Below are 26,086 nucleotides of genomic sequence, written 5' to 3'. Positions count from 1 at the left end.
CCGTAGAGGAAGCACTCCTCAGACAGACCCAGGCTGACAGAAGGCAAGGGGGGAGGTTGGTTCCAACAGAGGAAGGACGCTGGTGGGCAAGGGGGACGGGCAGCCAGTAGCCACCTGGCTTTAGAGCTGAAGACGGGAAAGACAAGATGAAGGGGCATCAACGCAAAGGATTGGTAATGCTGACAACAGCAACGATGGTGATAATAATAATGATGATCTTGACTGATGTTCTTGCTAAGTGCCCCACATGTGAAGTAAGGGGCTGGCCAGATGTCAGTCTCCGCGACATAAACGTAATTGTTTCAGGGTGCAAGGGCACCGCTTTTAATCTTTCTTGACTACAGATGCCCAAGAGGCCGCACAGCCTTTTCTGAGTCTTTCAACAAACCTCCATCCTACAAGTCCTGTGTGTTTGCTACCAGGATGGGGAGATGAAAGAAACCTGTACTCCCACCTGGAGGGACTCATGGTCAAGTGAGAAACTAGACAGCGATACAGCGGACTGCGTCATCAGGGCAGTAGTCAAGTGTTTCAGGAAATGGGGGAAGATGCCAGAGAAGAGGTGACTTTTGAACTGAGAAGGCTTTTAAGGATGGAAACATCCCAATGTGTGCAGCGTGAGTAGGTGGCACTTTCTACCGTTTCTGGTGAAAGCTTGGAGGTGTGTGAGTGCGTGGCATGTTCAGGTTGGACTTAGGTGTGTCTAGAGTTGGGATATGTGAGAAGTTCCAACAGATAAAGGATGAAAGATCTGGCGGGACAAAATCGTGAAGAATCTTTGAAAGACATGTTGCATCAATCAACAGATTTATTTATTGAGCATCTGCTAAGTATGGAATCTGGCTCTGGGTCTGTATGGCAAGCAAATGAGTCGGTCTCTGTGCCCTCCATCCGATGGCCATTATGTCCTAGCTTCCTTCTAGTCTTAGAGCAATTATTACTAGTGCCTGCTTTTACCTTCAAAAGGGTTTTGGTTTCACTATACATTTTATGACCCTGCGGCCTGGGGGGCTCCACTCTGGTGCAGAAAGACAGACGTTACTTGGTCACCCACATACGCATCTCCCTTGGTGCTGGGCGCTGAAAGAGAGTGCACATGTCGTTGGAGGTGTGCTGGGTCTCCGAAGGAATCTTGACGCCTCCTCTGGCAAAATGAACTCATAGGTTTGTATGTTAGAGGTCAGATCTGGGTTTCAGAAGTCGTGGGATTTCAGTGTTTATTGAAACCTTTTCTCTTTTTCTTTTAATGTCTCTCAGTTATTAACAGTAAGAATTGAAAAAAAATAACACTTTTCATGGCATAGCATTTCATATTGTAAGTGAGCTTCCACATGGGCCCCCTCGGTGGTTGGCGGGATGTGTGAAGCCAGCGGGTCAAGGGCGGGGTGAGCACAGCTGTGCTCTAGGCTCCTACGCCCCGGTTCCCTCACTTGTGGGAGGTGTGGTCTTTCCACCTGTGGGGCCGCAGGGAGGCTTCACAGTCATGTGCGCCATGGCCAGGGCAGCGCTGGGCACAGGGTAGGGCATGTGGTACTGACTAGGGGCTTAGGATTGTTTATGGAAATGTGACAGATTCCCACTCTGGTGGGGGATATCGATAATGGGCAGGCTGTGCGGGTGTGGGGCCCGGGATACAGGGAAATCTCTGTACTTCCTGCTCAGTTATGCTGTAAGATGAAAACCACTCTAAAAAACAAGGATTTGGTAAAATAATCATCCCCCTCAACTCCACCCCACACCCCAGCCCAGTCCTTCTCAGTGGGGCCGTTCACATCCATTCAGAACCAGAACCTGCTCGTCTGGAAAGCTAAGAGGAGGGAAGAGGGGCATTTCGTAGCCAATCCCAGCTGCACAGCTAGGATGTAGTGGTGCATGTTGGGAAATCAGATGGCCCTGGGGGCCTCCACATGAGTCTCCCTGGCGCCATCTCTCTCCCTTCTCTTCCCCTTCTCCGGCTTGCGGGTAAGTCCTCTGTGGGCAGAGGATGGCCCCTGGATGCTGCCAGCAGATGCTGGGCTGGACAGGGCAGGGCAAGGGCCGAAGGCTAATGGAACAGGGCTAGGGTATGCGTGAGGTTGCGGAGGGGTGTTCAGTGGCCTGGCACCCTTTCCGAGCCAGAGGTGTGTCAGCCACCCTGAACCACATCTGCCTGGCATCCTCACGGGGAAACGGACTCCTGGAGTCTGCGCCCCGTTTCCTTCTCATTTGCCTCTGGTGTTGTCCTTGGTGTATTTTCTAGGACTGCCGTGACCAAGTACCACGGGCTGGGCAGCTTGGAAAGTAGAAATGGATTTTCTCACAGTGGCTGGGACCCCGAGCTGCAGGTGTTGGCTGGGGTGTTCCTTCTGGGACCTCCCTCCCCGTGTTGCAGACGGCCGTCTGCTCCCTGGGCCCTCACCTGGGATCCCATCAGCTATGTGTCCTCATCCATTTCCATAAGGACACTGGTCATATTGGATTAGTGTCCACCTAATGACTTCATTTAACCTTAAATAGCTCTTTAAGGACCCGAACCTCCAAATATAGTCACATTCTGAGCTATTGCAGGACCTCAACAAATGGGTTTCATTCAGCATGTAAATGTAGCAGCGAGACATGCAAGTAGGAAAGTTGTAGCTTTGATGTCAGCCGCTTGGAAGAGAAGAGAAGTGGGTTGGATGGCTTGGTGGGCACCTTTCTTCAGAGAGGAGTGGAGCTGAGAAGCTGCTAGCTGTTGGAAGCAGTGCAAATTCCTCTGTAAAGACTCTCGGCTTTGCCCAGAGCCACAGGGTAATCCGTGCCTGGCTTCGGGGCCCCCGAGCCCGTTCCTCTTTCTTCTTCGATCCTGCCTTTAGAATGGAGATCCGCTTTACTGTTTCCGGCGGAGAAATAGGTGTCTACTCTGAGATTACCTTTCACCTGGGACTGTTAAAGTGTGTTTGTCTTTTGCAGACGCTCCATTACCAGAAAAGAGCTCTCAGCTCCTGAACCTCCCGTGCAGAAAGCTCAGCTATGGCAGGGTGCGAGGGCCAAGGAAGTTCCTGGGCCTTCTTTCCTGTCCCCCCGTCCTACCTCTGTGGGGAGGGCAGGAGACCTCACCTGCTTTGTAACAGCATGGACATGCTGGGATCCGCAAGTTGTCATTAGCTCGCCAGGTTGGCACAGACAACAGCACGTGCATCGCAAGATGATTTCCCGCAGGTAGAACCCTCCTTGCAGATGGGCAGGGTGCCAGAGACTTGCTTGTGAGTTAGTTCCTATGGATTGGGAATGTTTTTCTCCCATAGAAATGTAGGGGGAGGCTCTCCTGGAACTCTGAAAATCTGTTTAACTCACGTAACGAAAGTACTAAATATGACTGTTCCTGTCCTCAGCTTCCAAATGCCACGCAGGCCAGCATTTCAGAGGGAACATAGGTCGTGTGCAGGGACAAGTGCTTCTCTCTCGTTGATACATCTCTCTTGGCAGCAGCCCTGTGGAAAGAGGTGTTTTACAGTAGGAACAGAGGGTGCTATTGGGCCAGAGACTTCTGGACACCAGTGAAGAAATATGTAAAGAGTATAAAATATTCACTATTTTAAAGCATGTGCACATAGTTATATTTAAATCTCATAGTAACCATACAAGGTGTTATGGTGCTTATTCTGGAGAAATGGAGTGGGGAACTCAGAGCTGTCAAGGGACTTCTTCAGAGTCACACAGCAGAGACAGTTCAGCTTTCAAGAGTATAATGTGTCTCACATCTGCCTCTAATGTCCAAGTCAGTGCCTCTCCAGCTCGTCTGTGTTGGAGAATACAGGCTCTGGGTTTTAATGAGTATGGCGGTCTCCAGATGGTCCGTCCTGGTGGAGGGCGTAGAGCCGCTCTTGTCCAGCATGACCATGACCCCGGGAAGGGCCAGGACATGGCAATGCTTGCTGCCCGGTGAAGGCGGAGCAGGGGCTTGGAGGCGAGGCAGCCGGCACAGACTGCTGAGGTTTCAGGATAAATGGTGATTTTCTTCCTTGGTAATTTCCCAAGGCCACTGAGGCCTGACAGTTTTGGCAGGGAAACCAAATTTAAGTGAGTCCCTTTTCAAGTCTGCCTGAGGGGTGGGCATTAGTCAGAGAATGGACAACTTTGCCCAATGGCTTCCTGTGTTCTGCGTGGGGTATAAGGAGGCTGTGCAGACACATGGTCATTGCTCCAAAGGGACTCTGTTCCTGGACAGGAGAAGACATCCCGACCAGCCTGGGCCTTGACCAGACTGACGGAGAGGTGCAGAGCGGTCTGTGTGCCTCCTTCGCCCTGCAGAGCACACCCCGCGGCCGTCAGGGTGGGCTCACCCAGAAAAGGCCCCCGAGGCACTCATGAGAAGCTCTATACAACGCGAGGACTGGAAAGGTGTTTAGATTTAATTCAACTTGTTCATTGTAAGCCAGGAAACTGGCTCCCGATAGCTAATGGAGGTTCTAAGCTAGTGAAGAAGAGACCCAGGATTAGAGCTCAAGGCCTCCTCTCTGTATCTAGTTACTTCATAATTACACTGGAGGGGGAGGGGAGAAGAGCAGCTGAGAAAGATGTTGGGGGGGGGCGGGAGAGGGGAGGGTGGACCGCACGGACAGCGGTGCCTATCGCGGAGAAGTGAGAAAGTGGCTAGATCAGTTTGTGGCGGTCAGCTCACTGAGGACCTGGGAGTGGACACAATTTGGGGGTTTGTCATGATTGACAATAAGGGACTAGGGGATGGATTCCCTCTAACTACCTCCCAGGTCTTTCTCCTGCTGATTTGATGTCTAGAAAGAATTATTCTGCAAAGACCCCACCTTAAATGAGAAGCCCAGAGTCATCCAGCTTACCGAGTTCACCCGGCATGGCAACCTGAGCCGGAGACGCTGGGCTTCCTGCTCAGCACTGACAGGTAAGGCATAAAACCTCAGACCTTGTGGACCCTGCAAATGGAGCCTCTTGTTTCCTAGCCAGACCAGAGATAAGGACTTTGGCTGCACAGAATTGAATTCCCATTGGCCAGGCCCCAGCCTGCCCTCCCATGTACCTTGGGTAAGACCCCATCTTGTCATGTGGACCCTGGATGGGGACAGAAAGGGAGAGGGCGAGGATCCCGCTGAGAGGCCGAGAGGACACAGGGCTCGCGGCCGATCAGCTGCCCGATGCCGTTGGTTGGTTGGTATTGCAGAAACATGGCTGCAGCACCAGGGGAGAATGTAAGGGTCAGGAACTGCAAATTGTAAACCACAGTGAAGGGAGATGAATCAATCTGCAGTGACCTAATAGACAGGAGGGAAGCCCGCTAACAGGAGGCTTAGAAACGGCTCCCAGGAAGTGCAGGGCTGCCGGGGAGCTTGACCGGGCCGCTCTGTGTCCTCGGACAACCAGGCTTGGCCACCTGGTTATTAGAGACAGGAACCAGGCCAGCTGGGTCCCAGCAGCATCTCCCTTGCATTGTCTTAAGAAGTCAGGAGGGTTAAAGATGGTTCCCTGGAGCAAGCTTGCCTTTTTGACTGTGGTCATGGACCTTGGAGAGAAAAGCATTGCTTCTGTTTCTATCTCTGGTTATAAAACATGTTTGTTATCAGAAGTAGAGACGTTTAATAGAAGAAAGTAGGATACCATTCACAATCATACAGCCAGAGGTACTTACTATAATATTTTGGAGAATTTCCTTCCATTATGTTTTTCATGTGCATATATAGTTTACGATAAAATTAGAATTATGTATTTGCTTTTTATAATCTTTTTTCATTTAAGATTTATCGTGAGCTTATATTCCTCATGAAATATTCTGTAACATGTTTTTAAGAATAATTTCCTAGTCTTTAATTCTGTGGATGTGTATATATTTGGTAAATCAACTCTCTATTGTTGGATATTTAGATTGTTTACAAATTTGTACCACTGTAAACACTACTGCAGTGAACATCTCTGCATCGTGATGATATCTGACCACACTTCTGCTGAGTCCCTTAGGCCACTTTCTAGAAGTGGAATTGGTTTTGGAAGGCTCTGGTTTCATGTTGGCTAATTCTCCTCCTCATCCCCCCTCCTGAATGTCATGCAATTTGCACGTCTATGAATCAGTGGTAGTGACAGTCCCTATTCCATTGCTCGTTTGCCAATAGCTATGAGTTATTAAAGCCTTTTAAGTGGAAGGTCATTTTTCCACAGTCATGCTCAGCTTACCGATGGCATGAGACTGAGACAGGGCAGCTGACTTTTCTGTGTTTGTTGGCTGCGCTCAGTAAATCCACACGTGGGGAGGGTTAGAAACCTGTAGAAAAACAGGGCGGAATGAAGATGACCCACAGGCTGCCATGGGGCTAAGGCAGCAGTGAGGGGACCCCTGTATAAGGGGGGGCTTGGTCCATCCCTCTCCGAAACTCCAAGCACATTAACTGCCATGCAAAACCCCTCCTCCCTGAGCTTGTGCCCAGGAAGGCTCCCTGGCTGGTCAGGAAATAAGAGAACAAAGCAGCCACCACAAAGGCAGGCTGAGCGCTCAGGAAGGCCAGCGCTGTGCAAAGCCCCTGACGCTAAGCAGAAATGAAAACGTTAATGGTGAGACATCCAGAGAAAATGTATTCCATATGTCCAGGCCGGCTGGCTGCAGAGGAATACAGATGCGCGGTGAGACCCGCCGGGGGACCAGCGCCGTGGCGGGTAACCTCGGCTTTGCTCAGGAACACACCTCTGCCAGTTTTAGCTGAAGGGGACTTGAGGTGTTGAATATGACCTTCCTGACTCCAGTAACAGAAAAACATATCAATATTGCAACTTATTTTAAATCAATAAAATAGTTTAAATAACCACAAGAGCCACAATTCACTGAGCAAACCCAATGGAGTCCTGGGTGCCTGTTCTACACTCACGCTAGCTGTTCTCGCACAGCTCATGTGGCCCTCCGAACAGTTCTGTGAAGTAGGAATATCCGTGTCCCATATCCCCCATGCCCCAGATGAGCAAATGGATGCACCATGAGATTAAGTAACTTGCCTGATCGGTCAGAGTGGCGGAGCCTTGACCTGGAGTCAGGCCTCTCGGGTCCTCTGCCTGTGTTCTTTCCGAGGGCCTGATTTCCAGACTCCTGCAGGTGGAGAGCCTCCCTGAAGACTGGCTGCCCCGGCTGAGATAACATGGTGGCATCTCATGCTGTCCGCCACACACTGCCAGTGGTGGTGTGGCAGACGTAAGAGCGGGCATCCTTAAGTGAAAATGGCCAATGGGTCTCAGCACGTCCTCCCCACGGCTGGTGAGCTGGGCCTGTCTGGGGACATTCCCAGAGAGCACCTGTCATGGGTGAGGGGCTGGAGACATAACCTGCGCTTTCCCTGCTGTGGGAGGCCACACGCACAGAATTCCTGGGAGATAGGCCCTCACAGATATGGCCCCAGGGTCCGTGGGGGGGTCATCACACTCCGGAATGTGGCTGGGAGAACTGCTTTTCCTGGGTCTGACTCTTCTTGAGGCCTCTGCCTGTCTTATGGAAGGAATTCCTGGGTGGCAGGGGTAGAGCAGGAATCGTTCCTAAGGAATCTCTGGAAAATCGGCCAGTGCCCGGCCAACCCCTGCCTTCCCTTCTCATCAGGACTTCCCCAGCCCCCCCGCAGCTCTCCCACTGCGACATGTTTGCCGACCAAGGAGCATTCTTGGTGCTGACTTGCTCCTGTGCTGGAAAAACACTGGACAGACAAGAATAGGATCTTTCTTTCTATTTAAAAACAAAAAAGGACAAAAGCCAAAGCACAAAGCTTTTAAGTTAAGTGCTGGGGGAGGGGGGGGGTTGGCAAAAATGGGGACTGGCTATTGTCTAACAGAGAAAGTCCCAGGTCTGTCAGTCCAGCGTGGAGTCAGCCTTGGGTCACCAGGGGGCCCATCCATGGTTCTGCCCAATCCCTGTGTCCAGGTTCTGAGGCTCCAAGGGGAGGTGAACCCAGATGATAATAACATCAGTGGCATCTGCCATGTCCTTCCTGAGTGAGCCAGAGGTACCACGCTAGGCGGGTCACCCCACTGAGTTCTCTAGATACTGCCCTGACGTATCAGGCCCATTCGGCAGCTGGGGACATTGAGATCTGGAGAGCTGTGGTCCTCGGTCACCATCACAGTCAGGACCAGAGCTGGGCTTCCAACTAGGCAATCCAAGACCGGAGTGCACACACCCTCTGTTACTCTGCTTCCCAGGAATCAAGGGCTTATGCTCCAGGAAGGAATATGTATACATTTTCTTCTTGGTCCTTGAGTATTGCAAATAAATACCCATGACAAGGCTTTGGGGAGGGGTTTTCAAGTTAACTCAGTATGATTAAATGGATCAATAGGACCCACTCAAACAGTTTGATTTCTCAGCTGTCCCTCAGTAGGACAGGTGGTCTGAGGCATGGTCTCTGCTATCTATCTGTTCCTGTCCCTGCTAAAGTCACTCTTTGTTCTGATGAATACACTCAAGAGGGATTCCTCTAATGGGTACAGCGTCCACCCTCCTCCCACCCCACAGTCTCACTGTGAGTAGATTTGAGAGGAGAATCCTTGTTTGGCTGAAGTGGGAGGAATCGTACAAACACACTGGGCTGTAGAAATGTAAATATCTGCACAGTTCGAAGGATGAGGACGATGGACAGATGCCAGAGGAAACTTGGATGTGAGAATCTGGCAGACAGAGATGGATGTGAAGAAACAGGAGGTGAGAGGAAAGCAAGAGGCAGAGAGCCACATGCACGGTGGGGAGAGAAGCTTCCGAGCGGCCAGGAGACAGGGAGGCGGCGTGGGCTGGGCTGCATGCAGCACGTTCAGGGGAAAGGTGGTGAGCCTGATTGCTTTTGTGACTGGGGGTTGAGGGGACATGGCCCCTTGGGGGGACTCAAGGGTGAGATGCATCCATTATAGAAAGAAGCTTGCTTCCTTCATGCCCAAGGCTGCCTGGAGGGGACTAGGTGAGAGTGTAGAGGTCTAGAGTCAAGTTCAAGTGTGGGAGACACAAGACCACAGCAATTTTGTTCTCACTGCAAAAGTGGACAGTGCACGGGGATTGTGCAGATCCCTCAGGGAGGGTTAGACAGGGTGAGGAGCTGCCCCAGATCATTCCTGGACAGGATGGGACATGGGGCAAGGAAGAGTGGGCTGGCAGAAGGCTCACAGGCCAACCCAGGAACAAAATAGCCTGTTAAAAGGCCAATGAATGGTCTGGACAGTACCAGAGCTCTAGCTGCCTTCCCTGGCACTGTACCTCCCATTCTGACACCTTGGAGAAGAGCATGGGTACACGCAGGAGACACTAGCAGCCGGGGCGCCCGAGAGAACCAGGTTTCAGGGGAATTAGGGGTCATCTCCCCTCCCATTTCCTTGGTGCCATGGTGGAAATTCAACCAGCAGCTAACATGCTTGTGGGGAAAGTGGAAGCTCCTGTGGCTGGGATCCTCGCCTGACCCTAAACTAGCTGATGATGTAACTGGTCTGCTGCTAGGCTCCTGCTCCCACAGCCGTAGGCCATGAGCTGTTATTGACTGAGTCACTATATAAAGAGCTCCGCCCAGTGGCCCTGCAGACTGCTGGATGCAGACGTGATTCTAGTGACGCATTTACCGCCATGATAGTAAAGCCAGGTATGAGCCCTTTTACCCCAGGAAGGTTCCGTTGTCATTTCTCAGTCTTACTGAATCCACAGTGAACTTGCCCAAGGCTTGAGGCCTTCACGCAAGACAGTGCCCAGGGATCCTTTTGTTTGGACGTTGCCCTTTCCCTCTGGGCTCCCCTACGTGGTATGCTCCTGGGAATCCGGGTCTGAGGGGCTGTACTTACCAGGGACTGAGTGAAGTGCCTTTCATCAAAGCCCAGTCTTTGGGTGGCTCTGACCGCTGCAGGAGAAGAAAGTTCTCAGTGGAGACAGGTGGGCCAGAGAGCCCCGGCCGTCTGGGTCTCTGTTCTTACATAACCAGCTGATGACTGTCTCCTCCATCTTCACTGGTATTTTATATTCATTTTGCTTTTTCTAAATCCTGATCCTGGAAAGAGATGGATGGACTGACAGCTAGGACCTTTCTCTCTGAACATTCCTTCCTTAAGGCTGAAGCCTAGACAACCTGCTCTCACAGGGGTCCCCAGCCATCTCTGACCCCAGCAGCAGAAGACAAGGGTCTGGCTTCAGGAACCTTGCGCGCACCCCTCACTACTACCAACACCAGATAGTGGTCCAGGGAAGCTTTTGCTGCCTGGCAAATACCCATTCTCGTGCTCACAGTTTTGAAAATGTTCATTTTGGGCCTTTTTAATGTAGATTCAAATCTGCTCGGGAGATTGTACTGTAGCAAAAGGCACTTCTGTGTGACTTTCCATTTGGATTAGCTGGCAGACCACCTGGAGGCCTTGTAAGGCCCACATTTGGAGACCCACTGTGCTAGCAGGCAACATGGGTGGAGGGAAATGGCTGCTGTTTCTGTTAATAGATTAGGAAGAACTAGCAAATGAATGTGAGGAGAAAAAAACAAACCAACACCCAGTTGAAAGCAATATCCATTAGGGTAGTGCACTCAACACAACCATGAATTATTGTGTTGATTGGAGGAGACAAGCCATAAATTTCTCCTATTAAAGTTCTTGACTCACACTATCAGGCAGAGACTAATGACTTAAAAGTAATATGTGCAAAGGTCATCAGAATACGGATGACCTGGGCAGTGGCCCCAGGAGAAGCCAGACCAGTGTTGTGGACAAAGTAGGGCTCATTTAGGGGCTGGGGCAGGGCGGCGCCTGGCGCATGATGGGAAGATTTGCTTTTTAATCAAAGAGGCAGTACTGCAGAGCTGTATGGATGGTCTGAATTTCCTGTGTGAGGTGGTTTTGAGGTTAAATGCACTGGCCAAGGGAACTCAGGGAGACCCCCAGTAGAGAGTTCTGGTTCCCATCTGCCCTGAGCTGGGATCACCTGCAGGAAGGGTCCCAAGCAGGCAAAACACAGGGAGGCAGGCAGTGAGCGCCCTGGGCACCTGGTGGGTCCCAGCTGCCCCACTTTGCTCCTCCTGGGGGAAGATTTCCTTGTCTCTCTCCTTCCCCATCCCCTCTGTGGCCTCTTCATCTACTTCTTGGGCTTTGGAGTCCATGCTGGGGAAGAGCCATCGTTTGATGAGCTCCAAGCTTTTATTTCTAAGGGGCACAGCTTCCTGGGAAGCCATTAGGCTCTGAGAACTGGGCCTGGCTCTCTAATTCCAATCCTGTCTCCTTGACTACCCCATCCTGCCGCCCCACAATACCCCACACAGGGCAGTATCAGGCTTGCTTCGGAGGACAGTCATCAAATATTATGCAATCAGCAGTATTTTATATGAAAATCATGCCTGAGCTTCCACTTATCTAAGCTTCCACAGGTGCCACAGCGCCTGGAGGATTAGGCGAGGGCTTTGCATGAATCCCACGAGCACACGGGGACGGGGCCCTGACTGGATCCTGACAGGAGAGGGCAGGTTCCTCCCCTGCTCTTTGCACCCTGAGGCCTCTTGCAGGAGATCGCAGCCTCTACAAACAGTCCTGCCAGGTTCTGTGAGATCATTTTTCTCTTTTTCTCCCCTCCCCAGCCCCCTACCCACTTTCTTATTTTTTATTAACAAGGATGAAAGTAAATGTGAACCTGAAACAATAAGGTATGGAAAATCACAGAAATAACTTAATTAAGTTTTTAAAGATTTCCATGCTTGAATAAATTAGCCTTCCTGCAAATGTCACAACATTCAGAAAAAAAAATTGTGATCAATGAAGCACACTGCTTCCCTGCTCTTTATTTAAACGGAAGCACCATTGGGGCCCTTCCCTTACCCCTGCTCCCCACCTGCAGCGGCCGCTCCCCGGGCCCCTGGGCTTCAGGCACGGGCGCCAGACTCGCCCATCAGCACATTCTGGCTGCGCCCGGCTCCGAAGGCGGGGTGCGGAGGAGCGGGGGCGGGGGGGTGAGGGCTGGGCAGAGAGGTTTCTTGGCGAGAGCAGCACGTGTTGTGGCTCTGGCTCTCCTTTGAAAGGTAGCAAAATGGACTCTCTGGGGGTTGGGGAGTTCCCCAGTCTTCTACAAAAGCCTGGGGTTAAGGGGATCTTTCCTTCCGAGCCTGGATGGAGTCAGACCCCAGTCTGCAGGCCGAGGGTAGAGGCTATTCTCCTGCCCCCTCCAGTGCCTTGCTCCACCTCCCAGCCCTGTCGTACTGGAAGGAGGTCCCAGGCAGGCAGGCAAGAGAAAGCCAAGGCTGCAGGGGGCGGGCACGGGGACCAGTGCCCCGCCTGCAGCCCCAGGGACAGAGTCCCGCTGCACCAAGGTGAGGGACAGATCGCGAGGGTAATTAATGAGGGAGCTGCTTGCCTGGGACTTGAGTGGTGAGTGACGTCATGCTGGCTGCCCGGCCCTGCTGTAATGCAGCTGTCAAGGCCCTGCGGGGAAAACCTGGGGAGAAACACGAGAAGTCTAAAGAGCAGTAAGAGGCCCACTCAAGTGAAGGGAAATGGAATTACAGTAATGCTGAAGGCAAGCACACCGGAGAATTAAAACACTTTGTTTTGGAACCTGATTCTGTTCAACCTGGGTTATTAAATTATTTATTGTTTGCATCTCCAGTAATGGGAGAGAGTAATGGGGGAAGCAGTCAGCCAGGGCAGAAATTGTTTTAATTATCAGGCACATTTGGGGGCCATCCTGGATCTAGCCTGGTGCCCCCTGAGCATGAGGCTGAGTGAGGTGGAAATGAGATATTCGGAGCTTAATTAGATCAGTGGGACCCACTCCTTGTGGTGACCCTGAGACGCCTTGTGTGATGATCCTTCAGACTCTGTGGGGGATGCCGGCCCACTTCCCAGGGTCGGTCCGTGGCCCAGAAGACGTCTGCTTTTAGGAGAGTTGGTGTGCACACTGACGGACAGCATTTACTGACCGGTAACTATGCAATGAGGGATCTATCCTTATTGAAAGTAGGTGGTGTTGTTTGTATTTTAGAAATGAATAAAACCTGATACATGCAGGTGGCCTCGCTTCCGTCGGGGTGCGCAGCTATGAGGAGGCAAGGGTATGAACCTATTATTGCCCTGGGTTCCAAGTCAGGGGGGCGTCCGCGATGGGATTGAGCAGGTGCTGGAAATGCATATGATGTATGTGCGTAAGGACTTATTCCACGGTGGAAGGCAGTCCAAACGGCTCTTGACGAGAGCACCCGCAGAGTGGGGGTGGGGAGCAGGGGCAGGTGCCAGCCCCACTGGGCTGGAGTGAGGATGGTGACAGGCCTGCAAGAGGTGGGGTGGGGGTGAGGATTTGGAAGACTCCCGCAGTCCGTCCTGGCCGCTCTGCCTTTCGGCAGCCTGGAGGTTTTGGGGGACGTGGGGGGCTAATGATGGGAAATGCAGTGATGATTTTCTGATGGTTGAGATGCATTAAGCCTTGTGATGAGCACTTGACATATATTCTTGTTTGATCTTCACCATAGCCCTGTCAACAGGGAACCGTGTGCTGAGGTGCGTCCAGGACCATTCTGATTTATGCCTGCTGTCTCCAAAATTGTTAAGGGCGCCCTCTTTCACAAGAGTCCTTCCTTATTTGAACCATACGTTGCTATGCTCATTTTGTAGATGAGGAACTGAGGCCTTTACCTGAGTCTTTCCTTCCAGCTGGTAAGTGGCAGACCTGGTTTTACAGTGGCTCTGCCTGGAGCCTGAACTCTTAACTGCTGTACTCTGCCACTTCAGGGGCTGGTGGAGGAGACGGAGAGGCAGGAAAATGAGGCGTAAGGGGAGATGGCTGTAGTTGCGGCTCTTCTCTGATGGCTAGTGAAACCGTATCTCTCTTTAGGGGCTGAGGGGCTCCTAATCAGAAAGCAGGGGCACCCAATTCAAAGATGCCTGGTTAACTTAAGGCAGTCAACTCGGGGCTGCCCTCCTGACTCCAAGCCCCTGGGTAGGCTTGTTCTCAACGTGGGTGCCTGGAGAGGCCATAAGTATCATTCTTTGCCATGAGATGACCCACACACATGCCTGGCACTTCTTAATGTTCAGTTGTCTGGGCAAAGAGCCAGGACTGTGAGCCTCAGGGTCCAGTCCTTGGCCTCTGATCTGAAGCTAAGAGAAGTGACAATAAGAAAATCACCCCCCAGTCAGCTTGATACCCTGCCTATAAGATACAGATTCTCCTCCCATTTGCCGAGGGAGAGGTTTGGTTAACCTGGCTACTGTTGGTCAAGAGGCTGCAAAAGTCAGTGTCTGAGAAAAGCAAATTGTTATTACCATGCAAACTGCTGATGTAAAGGGCTGGTCTGGAATGCTTAGCTTCCTTAATTAGAGCTGGTCTTTCTTTTCCTGCAAATTTGGGGACTCTCCTGTTATTAATGACCTTTTTGGATCCAAGCCCAGGACTAAGAGATATTGTCTTCGGATCCAGGTAATGAGGCTGCTACTGATTCCGAACAAATTGGGGAAGTTATTTAATAATTGCTCTATCTGTGGGTGACCTTTCATTTGTCGAGATGAGAGGCATCTGTTTATCATCACCCCCATGTGGAAGATTTGATTTTTCAGGATTAGTTCTTCTGGATGGAATCCATTTTGCTGTCTGCCTTTTTAGAAAAGTTTGTTGTTTAAAGGTACCACGCGCTACAGTGGGTGAGGAGTTGCGATTGGACTGCTGATGGTGGGGACCTTCTCTTATAGGCTGGAATCCCTGTTCACCTTGGTCTGCAGTGAATGATGACCTCCCAGGGCTGGAAGATTGTGGACTAGTGAGGAACATCACTGGTTTCTGGATGCACAACCTTTGAGAGCTGGAGTTTGCGATGACGTAAGAAGCAGCTTCCCATCCAAGCTACTGAGAGGAGGTAGGGGACACCAGGCTCTCTCTGCTTTGCATATGCGGTGGGGAAGTTCTGCCCCTCAGTGCCGGTGTGTATGTGCTGGGGACAGAGGGTGTTCCCCCATACTACCAAGTCCTAAGTGTGCACTGTCTACCTGGAGACAGCATCAGATCCCATACATCAAGGCTCAGTCCCATGAGACTGCCCCCACCCCCACCTTCAGAAGGCAGTCCCAAGTGCAGGCTGTCACCCGTGCTTCTGACCGACCACTGCGCGTGGAGGTCCCAGCAACCCCCTCCTAGGGTCAGGTTACTTGCTAGAGCAGCTCACAGAACTCAGGACACATTTTACTTACTAGATGACCAGTTTATTATAAAGGGATACAACTCAGGAAAGCCAGATGGAAGAAATGAGCAGGGCAGGTATGTGAGAAGGGTGCCCGAAGGCTCCATGCTCTCTGAGTGCACCACTTGCCTGGCACCTCCATGTGTTCACCAACCCGGAAGCTCTCCAACCTGTCCCTTTGGGTTTTTATGGAGGCTTCATGACATAGGCGTGATTGATTACATCACTGGCCAATCTCCAGCCCTTCTCTCCTCTCTGGAGGCCTGGGGGTGGGAGATGCTGAATGTTCCAACTCTAATTATGTGGCTGGTTCCCCAGGCAACCAGCCCCCATCTGTAGGTGATTCTAGGCCTTTCCAAAAGTCATCTTATTATCATAATGAAAACATTGTTATGGTGCACAAGCTTACGAAATTCCAAGGGTTTTAGGAGCTGTGTCTCAATATTTCTCACTATGAATCACAGTATCAGTGCAGTGTGGGAGGTGGCCCCTAGCTTGGGGAGATGTGGTGGCTGTTACTCGGGGGAATGAGCCCCTCAAGGGGCATGTGCTGTGGAGGGCGGGACAGAGGGGCTCAGAGTCCCTCCTACTGAGGCTTGAGGGGCCTTCGGAGTGCTTGGCAGAGATGGTCGGGAAGGGAGGAATGACAAGGCCCGAAAGCTGGGGAGGGAAGGAGCTTAATTTGACCTGCACAGAAAGTTACACACTGTCAAGTGCCAGCAGCGTCTTAAAGAACCTGGGCCTAACTCTTCACCCCATTTCTGTATTCCTTTAAAAGTATCCCCGCTGAGTGGCCACCTAGCCCATGCTCGCACCTCTCCCAAGGGGAACTCAGTATCCTAAGGCCTCCACTCCATTTCCAGCCATTTTTATAAAATTCCTTTTTAAAAACAAAATCAAGAAGTGTCTGTTGCGTAGCCTTTGTCCGTGCACCTTTGTTCTCATTCTGGGCACTGATTTGTACCGGTTTCCTTGCTCAGGACGGTCCTTCAGGCTTCAGAGCAGCCATGCCCACCCTGTGCCTTCTGGCCACACATCCTGTCTTTCTTCACAAGCTATGGGTCCAAGTGCCATTGCTGCTCTGGCCGCCTGCTAGGATCAAGTCTCATTTTATGTCTGTCCAAATATGGGGATCACCCTCAGCACTCAAGTCTGGTTTGGCCGCCATAGGGCAGAACAGGTCTATCGCCTTTTTTTTCTTCCCGGGAATATTGTTTTATTAATGCAAACTAAGAAAGAAAATTTTAAAAAAGGGGAGGTGGGGAGGGTTTTTGCAGAAGGCCTCGACGATCATCCTGGAGCACGGGTGGGAGCGCCCACAGGGAATCAGGAGGCTCCTCAAGGCTGGCGAGGGTCTCACAGGGAGGGAGCAGGCCGTGCCCTCATTGCTGGTTGGAGCCCTTTTTTGCTCTTAAATCATCAGGGAAACCAGAACTGGGACGGGGTGGGAAGGGAGGCGTGGAAGGATGGTTCTGGCTGGAGGATGCTGATGTGGGAGTCAGGCTGAACCTTCTCATGCTGACCTCGGGGCAATCTGAGTCCCCCGGGAGGAAGCCCCCGTGCTTTCTGACCAAGTGAGCACCCCTCATTTACCCCCAGGACACCAGGGCCTCCACACGTACCACACGCAGCACATGTATAACCGTTTGGTTAGCTTCTGCTCTCCTCGCCCGGCTTCGAAGGCAGAGGCCACCCTTCCCTTTGTTGTGACCCTTCATTTGCAGTGTGCAGGACGGGGTGGGCACTCAAGAATGTGTTGGATGAATGACGAAGAATGTATAACGGGTTTCTAGTAACGCTGGCTCTGAGGTTAGTGTGGATGGGTTCTGCCCATCGGCCTATTTGGGAGCCCTTGACACTTATTTGCTTGGTCGCAGCAGTCTTTCTCTAGCAGCGAACCTTCCATTGGCCAACATGTTAGAAAATAGGACAGAATCATAAAAACATGAAATGCTTGCTGTTGAAGAGACCTTCAGACATCACCCACAGGTTAATAAGGAGACACGGCGTTCTTCCTCATCATTCCACTGAGTTCCCTCACACCCTTACTTTCTTTGCATATCCCAGCTCTACAAAGCCGCGTCCTTGCGCACACCCACGACTCCCTTCTCCCCTTCTGCCTCCGCTGCACTCACCTGGAAAAGCCCAGGGAGCTGCTCACTTGCACCCTCTCTGAGGCAGCTTAGCATTGCTGGACAGAATCTTCCCATTGAAATGGATCAGTTGAACTCCAGGGAACACCCCCAACCCCACCCGACGCCAATCTCGGGCAGCAAGGCTTTTGCAGTCTGCAGCTCCCTTTGAGGGATGCTCTGTTTCTGTCGCTCATTTCAGAGGGTTGTTTCCTTGAAGACACCCTTCTGGGCGAATCTCTGCATATCTACTCTCTAGGCTTGTGCTGAAAAGCACCTTAAGGATTGGCTGATTTTACACATTGCAGTGTTTATCTTTAAGTGGAAAGCCTTCTTTTTACATAGAACTGCTATTAATAAAAGATCATAATGGAACTGCTCTTGTTGAAGAGGCGCTAAGGGCCAGGGTCCCTCTGGGTGGGCCCACCACCACTCCTGGGGCTGTTCCTGTGCCGTAGGGCTTCAGCAGAGTCAGGTTGGCATCGCTGACTTAGCCTAAGAAAATTGTTGTGGAGGTGAAGGGACAATGGTCCAGAGAGGTGAACTGATCTGCCTGAGGTCACACAGTCGACTCTGTAACCAGAAGGTTTACTATGGGGCTCTTTCCACCTGAGTGTGGTGGCACCTCTTGCTCTGAGGATCACGCTTTCTGGCCTCCGTGGCCTGACTTGGGCTTGTGGTTATCTGTGTGGTGCTATCGCCTCCTATTTGGACTCGCAAAGGTCAGTGCCCTGACCGACAGACGTGCTGTCCTGGTGCCACACTCCCATGCACGCAGAGGCACGACTGAGTCCCTGCCTCTGTCCTTTCTAGGGATCAACACCCAAAGCCTCTTACAAAACTGTCTTCTGAGGCCCCTTGGCTGTCCTGTTTGTAAAGCTGTTCACAGTCAGCCTTGCCTTTCATTTCCTTAATCTCAAATTGCATCAAAAGGGGAGAGATTAGAGGTAAAACCTCAGTAAAAGACCGAACAAAAGCCTGCTCCCACATTGGATTCTCACACCTAGCTCAGCCTTTCTCCCCTCCCTCTTGTCTGACAGACTGAACGTATGAACCTCTGTTTTCTTTTTAAACTTAGATTAAAACACTATTTAGAAAAGGCCCACGAGCTTGAAATCACCTCTGGTTCATACATTAAACATCAAATGTACATTAACTGTGAATTATGGTCATGAAAAGTAAATCCTTTAATGCCATTTTCTGTGTTCCTCTGCCGCAGCTTAGCATTAATGGCCTCTTTGCAGCTCCGTCAACGGGTGGACGTCTTGTTTTCCAGCTCTCACCACCGTGTAGGCTTCCCTGTCTGTGCGCCTGTAAACACACAGCCGTGTGAAAAGACTGTAGGGAAGTTTAAGCTCAGGAGCAAATCTGCCTGGGTGGCATGAGCCGTTTGTCCCCATGGGCAGGTGGCCCCACCTTGCGTAGGGGACTGCCAGAGCTCCTCTATGACCCTCCTGGGCTCGCTTCAACTCTGATGGCAACATTATGTTTCAGGGGCAGGGGGTCGGGGGTGCTGTGTTAGGAGGTGTCTAACTGGTATCTAGATGGAACTACTGATCAGAAGTCCTGGCAATGGAGCAGAGTTGCACACAAAGGGTTTTTCTGGCTGAAGGGCAGGTGCAGCAGCCAGGTGTGGGCAGTGTGGACCTGTGACGAGTGGTCATCCCTAGGTCTTGGCATGGAAGCCATACACCTCCTCCTCCGAGTCATCTGACATTTTCTGCAGAACTGGGATGAACCGAACCACACAAAGAGCAGGAGTGACATATATGTGAGACATTTGCCTTATGAGAAGGACCTTCTCCTTCTGAAACCGTAGGCGCTCTCCACAGAGGGGCAAAGATGCAAACCACCTGTGAAAGCTTTGGCTACAATCTGATTTAAAGCCTGGGAGGCCAGAAACCTGCTGGAGTTGTGGATAAGCCTTAGCAGGTTTTGAGACAAAATTAGGAAAGTCGGAATGAATTACTTCTTCTCCAACCTAGGTTAAGAGACAATATTAGACAGAGATAATGATGGTAAATGATTTTAAAAGGCATTGACTTGCATTTCAGTGTTTATGCACCTTTAAAGCTTCCACTAAATTGCACAAGTTATTTAAATACATTCTTTAATATTTATGCTTTGTTGTTTTAATAAAGACTTCTATTTTTAAATAAAAATGCATAATTAAGTGGAACAGAATATTTTCATCTTTGATGTGCTTAATCATGCCTCTGGGAAGCTTAAGTTGTTCCAATTATAAAGTCCAGACACTCCCATCCACTGTGTAGCAGCCTGCACTCAGTAGGTCCTCAATAAATATTTAATGATCAGCTATTATATGCCTGACACTGTGTTAAGTTCTAGAGATACAAAGGAGAGAGGAAAAGAAAGACTTGATCCCTACCCTTAATGGGGCTCGTGATATAGAGATCAAGCCGGACTCAAACAAATGAGTGTGTTCGCTGCGCGAGATCAATATTGGGAGGAAAGGGGGCGTGGTCTGATGAGCGCTTAGCCAAGGAACCAGCGCTAATGAGCTGGAGCCACCAGGGGGGCTTCCCTGAAGGTGTGGTGGTTGAGCTCGATCTGAGCTGGGATCTAGGAGGTCATCGGGTAGGGAGAGAGGGCTAGAGAATTCCAAGCAAGCAAGGTACGAGGGAAGCCTAGAGGTAGGAGGCAGTGGGGTGTGTTTCCGGGAACTCAGAAGGCAAGGATGACTGGCGTGGCTCTGCTGTGGCTGGAGGTGCAGTGCTGGCCTGAGGACGTGCGAGTCGGGAGGCGAAATCCAGTCTGGCTCCACTTGCAAGCTAGAGCCTTGAGGAGGAGCTGCACCAGCCCAGAGGAATGGGCCTCTTTTCTCCTGCTGGGCTGCCCAGAAGTGGCACCTCTGTCCCATTCCCTACAGAGTTCCCTAAGTGTTCACATGACCCTGCCGGTGGGACCATTGCACGGGAGGGGGAAGGCTGGGACGGCCGCCAGGACCATTCACACAGGGCTTGAAGACCCGTGGGCCTTAATACCAAGAACAACGAGAAGCTAATGAAGGGTTATAAGTGTGTCTGATGCACAGCTTTGCATTTTGCAAAGATCCCTGTGGTTGCAGTACAGAAAACCAGTTTGAGCGGCATCAGAGTGGAGGGCGGGTGTGGTTTTGGGGAGAGGCTCATGCATTCGGTGCTGGGCTGCTGAGTCTGATGCGTCTTGCAGGCGCGCTAGTGGAGATGTCAAGTGGGCCGTAAGCTCTGACAAACTGCACGTATAATACGTTGTAGCTGTCACGACCTCCAGGCATTGAACACAGCAACTTGATCTTGGGTCAGTAGGGAAGGAGAAGGAAGCTGACTGGAGGCAGGAGAGGGTCTCACGGAGTCCCCCTCACTGATGAGGCTGGCTCTCAAGTGACCATGTCCCGTGTCTCGGAGAACGAGGATAAGTGGGCAGATGAGCTCAGCACGGGGAGCCTCCAGGGAAGGTGACGGTCAGAGGAAGGCCGGTGGCAGCGCCGTGTGTCTCCTGCGGCAGGTGGTGGCGGCAGTCTGGACGTTTCAGCTATGCCCCAGGCCAAGGACCAGGGGTGGGCCGGGGACCAAGATAAAGTTCGGTTTATGTGGAGAAACGACTGATAGGGCAGGTGAGTTGGAAGGTCCCAAAGTAGAGATTTAGGGCAGTTAGAGGGCAGATGCAGAACTGGATGGAATCTAGCCATGCTCTCTAGGAAGACATTTGAGCATCGGTGGCAAAGGTTAATCTCGGTGGGCCTCTGAAAGCCTCATGGGGGTGAGCTCTGGGCCCACTGGGTACCCCGTTTGGGATGGGAGACTATTTCCACATCCTTAACTGCAGGTGGGCTTGGTCAGGACAGGATCAGGGACAGGGCAGGGCTGAGTCTGAGGGTTGAAGGTCTTCAGTCCCTGCAGGTGGGTAGGCTGGAGATGGCAGGGGCTCACAATGATCAGATCAGGAGCTTTCTGAATATGAACCTATAAATTATGATGAACATTGTTCTTGTTCTTTCAGGTCAGTTGCTAGATGCTCTAATACGTCTATCAATTCTGTGTGGAGGGCAAAGATGCATGTGTTATGAGTGTGTGTGTGTGTGTGTGTGTGCATGTACATGCATGAGCTAGCTGTTCCTTGCCAGGCTGGGATAAATTTTGCAGGAATAAAGAAAAAGTTGGGGTCACCTCATCCAGGGAAGAATAGGCCAAGAAGTAGAATCTTCAACGGTCACTTAGTCCAGCTCTTTGTCGGCTGGCAGGACTAAAACTAAGCTTATTACTATTAATAAAAATGCCAGGAACTCTTCTGAACATTGTGTATGAATCAACTAATTTAATTACCACAATAACCTCATATATCTCTGGGAGGTCAGTTATTATTAAGCGCACTTTACAGATAAGGAAACTGACACACAGCTGAGAGGCTGAGCAACTTGCCCCGGGTCACACAGCTACTAAGCTTCCAACCGCGTGTCAAATGCCGTTCCCTCCAGACCTTTACGTGACTGTAGCATCCTGAATGTGATGAGAAAATCTCCATGTTCTCAAGGGCTGTTTTAGAGAGGTGGTTTCATAATTCTCTGAATTCTGGGATCAACCCTGTGTTCCTTCCCTCTTAGGAAAACTTGCAGGCCTCACAAGGGTTCGCTGAAGATGGGGGGCACCATGGGGATGATTACCCTGATGTCTAAGAAGTGAGCCTCTGGGGGCTCGGCATTGTGGAGGAGGGTGGCGGGGCAGTGGCAAGCCTGGCCATGACATCAGGGCTCCCTCCGCCATGGCTTACAGTAGGTCTCAGGTACACGGCATCTTCCACTTCTGAATCCCACAGTAGCCTTCCTGGTCACCAAGAAACATGTGGTCATGGCTTCTGCATTCAGTGCTCAAGAGGTGGCCTGTATGTACATCTCTCTTTAAACAACGGCCTTGCAAGACCCATAGCACTGTCTCTATTCTTTCCAGAAACGTCTCTTCATAGTGGATCACAAAATATTAACACTTCCTACAAGCTGTTTAGAGGGAATGAACAAACTACTTGGTGCGGTTCATGTTACCAGACGGTTTACAGGGGCATAGCTTAGTCACCACACAGGACTTCGTCTGGCTTAACACCCAGGGCTGCCTTCTTAGGTCTAACTGGGCCCACTCCAAGCATGCTAGGTGATCATTTTCCCATCTTGATTCCAGAGAGAAACATAGTTCTTTCTGGTCAGATTTTCTCCCAGGCCAGCCCACCAGGCAAGCAGGCTCTTGGGAGAGCTCAGCTGACAAAACTTTCCTTGAACCTCCATCCTGGCATCTCCTGAATTCATATTCTCTCCCTAATAAGTTAGCCACGGACCAGCAGCGTCTCCCAAACTGACCTTCTGAAGGTCGGATGACTTTCCTTTGATACACAGCAACAGACATGCAATTAGGACAAGCGTAGGGTTTGGGAAGAGGGATCAAGTTCTATAAGGCCATGCTGAGGGACCAAACCAACTCTGCTGTAGGGCCTCTGCCCATGTGTTTTAATTTTGAATTTTCTTCTTGGTTAGGGTGTTGGGATGAAAGGTGCTGTGAACATGCATGGCTAGATCCAACCCTCGTTTTCCTTATGAAATATATTTGTCTATGAAATACGTGTTTCAAAGGAACGGTGACATCGGCCTGGCTACTGAGAAGCCCTCTACTGGAGCCATGGGCAAGAGGTCCAAAGCAGAAAAGAACTGCGGTCACCCACTGACACTCCTACCCAGGTTACAAATCTCGGGCTGTGCTGGGAACATGGATGGCTGTTCCCTTTCCCAAGTCCCATTCCCATCATCCTCGCGCTGTCTCTCTTTTAGATGAACAGGCTCCGTCGGAGGCTGGGTGCCGTGAGCTGGGCTTTGATGCGGTCTGGGGCGGGGCAGAGGAATTTGGGTTTGCCAACTGCACTTCTCCCCCCAGTGTAGAAATCAAGGGAAATCGCAGGAGCTCGGAGGGGATTCATCTGTCCCTTAAATGAACAAGACACAATCATTTTGGGGAATGTGAATGGGAGCTCTGAGAAGGTACGTGTGGAGGGGGCCCCCCTGGTGTACCCAAAACGTTCCTGAGTTTCTGCCCTTGATCCCTGGCATGCCCAACGTCCAGGGTCCATTTGGGTCTCAGGAAAGAAACAAAGACCATTCCTTCTCTCCCTTTTGCTAATTCCTTCAAGAAAAGCGTTGCATTTTTAAAGGACCTCTTCTAAAATTGAGAGAAGTGAAAATGGAAATGAAGAAAATACCAAAAGGCATAAGCATATCTAGGCTTAAAATACAGATCCTACTAGTTATTGGGCAGGGAAGCCCAGCTTCATTCCAAAATCTGTGCTGGGTGCCAGCCTGCAGTCCCTCTTTTTGGGCCGAGAGCTGTTTTCCTCACTTCTCTGCCATGAAGTCCTGATCAGGTCAATGTCTGAAAGGCTCTTACAGCTCTAAGTGGAAAGGTGAGCTGCTGGCCCCTTCCCAAGGAAGAGGGCACCCTGATCGTCCCCCAGGACCCCATTTGCATGGAGCTAATGTGGACAGCCACCTGCTAACTGCTGGGAAGGGCCAAAGGGCTTTTTCCTAGGGACCTCCAGAAATTCTGGCAAAGAGCCCAAGGCACTGTAACACAAAACACGAAGTTCGAGCTCGTGCTGCTAGTTCAGTATTTCAGCATCTCCTTTTCTGCAGGCATCAGGTGTGTTAAGACAGGGAAATTGTGTTTCAGAAATAGCACCTGTCGGAGAGCGGCAGGCACTGCTCCCCACCCCCCGTCAGCACCAAATGGTCTTAATTAACTTTGGACACTTCTGCACCTCACACTTTATTTCTGAATGTTATTGAAAGTTGTCAGAACTTGTCTCACTTTTTTCTTTTATTATTAATGTGTAAATACAATGCCTCAGGAGTGTTACTAAAACACAGAGTCTAATCCCAGGAGATTAATTTATGAACGCAGCATAGGGTGAAGTTGCATCCTGGCGACTGCAAATTGATGTTGGTAAGCGTCACAAACATCGGCCTCCCCAGACCCACAGGGCCCCAGGGGGCCCCAGGACTGGAGGCAAGCAGGGATGAAGGGGAGAACTGGACACTGCTGATTTTTGAAAACCCTATCCCCCATGCTCAGGACACAGGAGCTCTGGTTCCTCTTGGTAGGGAAGAGGAGAGTAAGACCACCTTTCTCCTGATGGGGCATGCCCCCTGCAAGTGTGCGCATCCATTAGCCAAGTCCATGGGTATTTGCTGACTGCGTATGCTGCGTCAGTCCAAGCCCATCTCCGCAGGAATCTAAGCAAGTAAAGCCACAGTTGCTGTTCCTGACGGCCTTACCTTCCTGGGGGAAGTCAACCATAAGAACGTGAAACTACTGGAGAACAGAGCTTAATTAGTGTGGACTGATCAGGGAAGTCCTGGGGTGGAGTTGCGGGGGTGGGATACGCTCACTTCCAGCATCGGGTGGTGGGGTTGAAGGTGGGGCCTGGCGTCCTTCCTCCAGCGCAGGCTGGTCTCAGCTGGTGGCCCCTGCAGGGCTGCCTCACAGTGCAGCTGAGGCGCTCTGGTGGGAAGGTGCCAGTAGTGCGTTCATTTAGAAGCTGTGGTCTGCCCAAGCTTGAGAAGACAGCCGTCCATCCTTGTCCAGTGGGGTCGCTGAGCACCCTGGCCCTCTATCACTGACCTCTTCCTCCAGGGAGCCCTGAGCCCTGAGCAGGCAGCCTCTGGAACCTGAGCAGTGGTTCTCCCTGATGAGGGTACAAGAAGTGGCTGCCCCTGTGAAGGGGAGGAGCTGAGGGCAGGGGGCGGGGAGTTACCAGTGGCTTGGGGGGGTCCCACTGAGCAGGCTAGGAGCCTGGGAAGGGCGGGCAAGGAAGGGAAGCTGGGCCTTCCTTTCCAAGGCTCCAGAAGGTCTGCCGACTTTTTGGGGACTGGGTGCAGGTGAGGTCCCCCGTGTGGGGGTCTGGGTTCAGCCTGCCCATTCCTTGCTTCCCGTGTCCAGCTCGCCTCCCCCTGCGGCCATGACCTGGGCAAGGCCGAGGTCGCACCAGCTGTCCCTGCGGGTCTGAAGCAGGGACTAGAAGGTGGGGTGCAGGCGGCAGGTGGGGCGGGAAGGGCCCAGTGGAGAGCAGGTCCGGTGGGCAGCAGTCCAAGGCCATGGCGCACAGTGGGGCGCAGAGCAGGTGGCGGGGGTCTGCGGCGGGGACGCCAGTGCCCACCGTGCAGCCGGGTGCCAGTGTCAGTGCGGATGGCAGCAGAGCCTGGCTGCAGGATGGGGATGGAGCACCGGCGGATCTGAGGAGCCGCGCAGCCCCGGCCCTGTGCTCTCCCTGGGCTCCGGGCTCCCTTCCCTGGGTGGCCCCTCCCGCTCACACCCTCGCCTCCTGCTCGCCTGGCCGGCCAGCATCTCCACTGCCCTCTGGGGCTCCCCAGCCTTGTGGAGATCTGCGGGCAGGCCTCATGGGCGCCAGTGGGGAAAGGCTAGCGTGGCCCAGCTGGGACGCTCGGGAAATGCCGCCTGGCAACAGAGCCCCGTGGCTTCCTAGAAACTCGGAACCCAGAGAGGCTGGGCTCAGCCTGCTCTTCAGCAAACAGTGCCTTTTCTTTCCTCGGGGGTGCTCGGCTCTGAGTGCGTGTGATCTCTCCCAGGTGGGCACGGCCCAGATTCGAGGTTCCCTCTGTTCCAGAGCCAGCTGACAGTCAGGGCCCTGTGCCCTTCAGAGAACGGGCAGACCATGCCTGCCCTCCTGTTCTCTGGCTCCTCACCAGTCCCTGCCGCTGGGCCCTCCACTCCAGGAGACCCTCACTGTACCCAGAAAGGTAGCCCAGGCCAAAGGGTGTTTGCCCTCAGGGATCTGCCC

Source organism: Manis javanica, chromosome 6 (genome assembly GCF_040802235.1).
Source record: "Manis javanica isolate MJ-LG chromosome 6, MJ_LKY, whole genome shotgun sequence".
NCBI classification, from domain to species: Eukaryota; Metazoa; Chordata; class Mammalia; order Pholidota; family Manidae; genus Manis; species Manis javanica.
The sequence above is the reverse complement of the archived record's forward strand: the minus strand, read 5'-3'. Positions refer to the sequence as shown.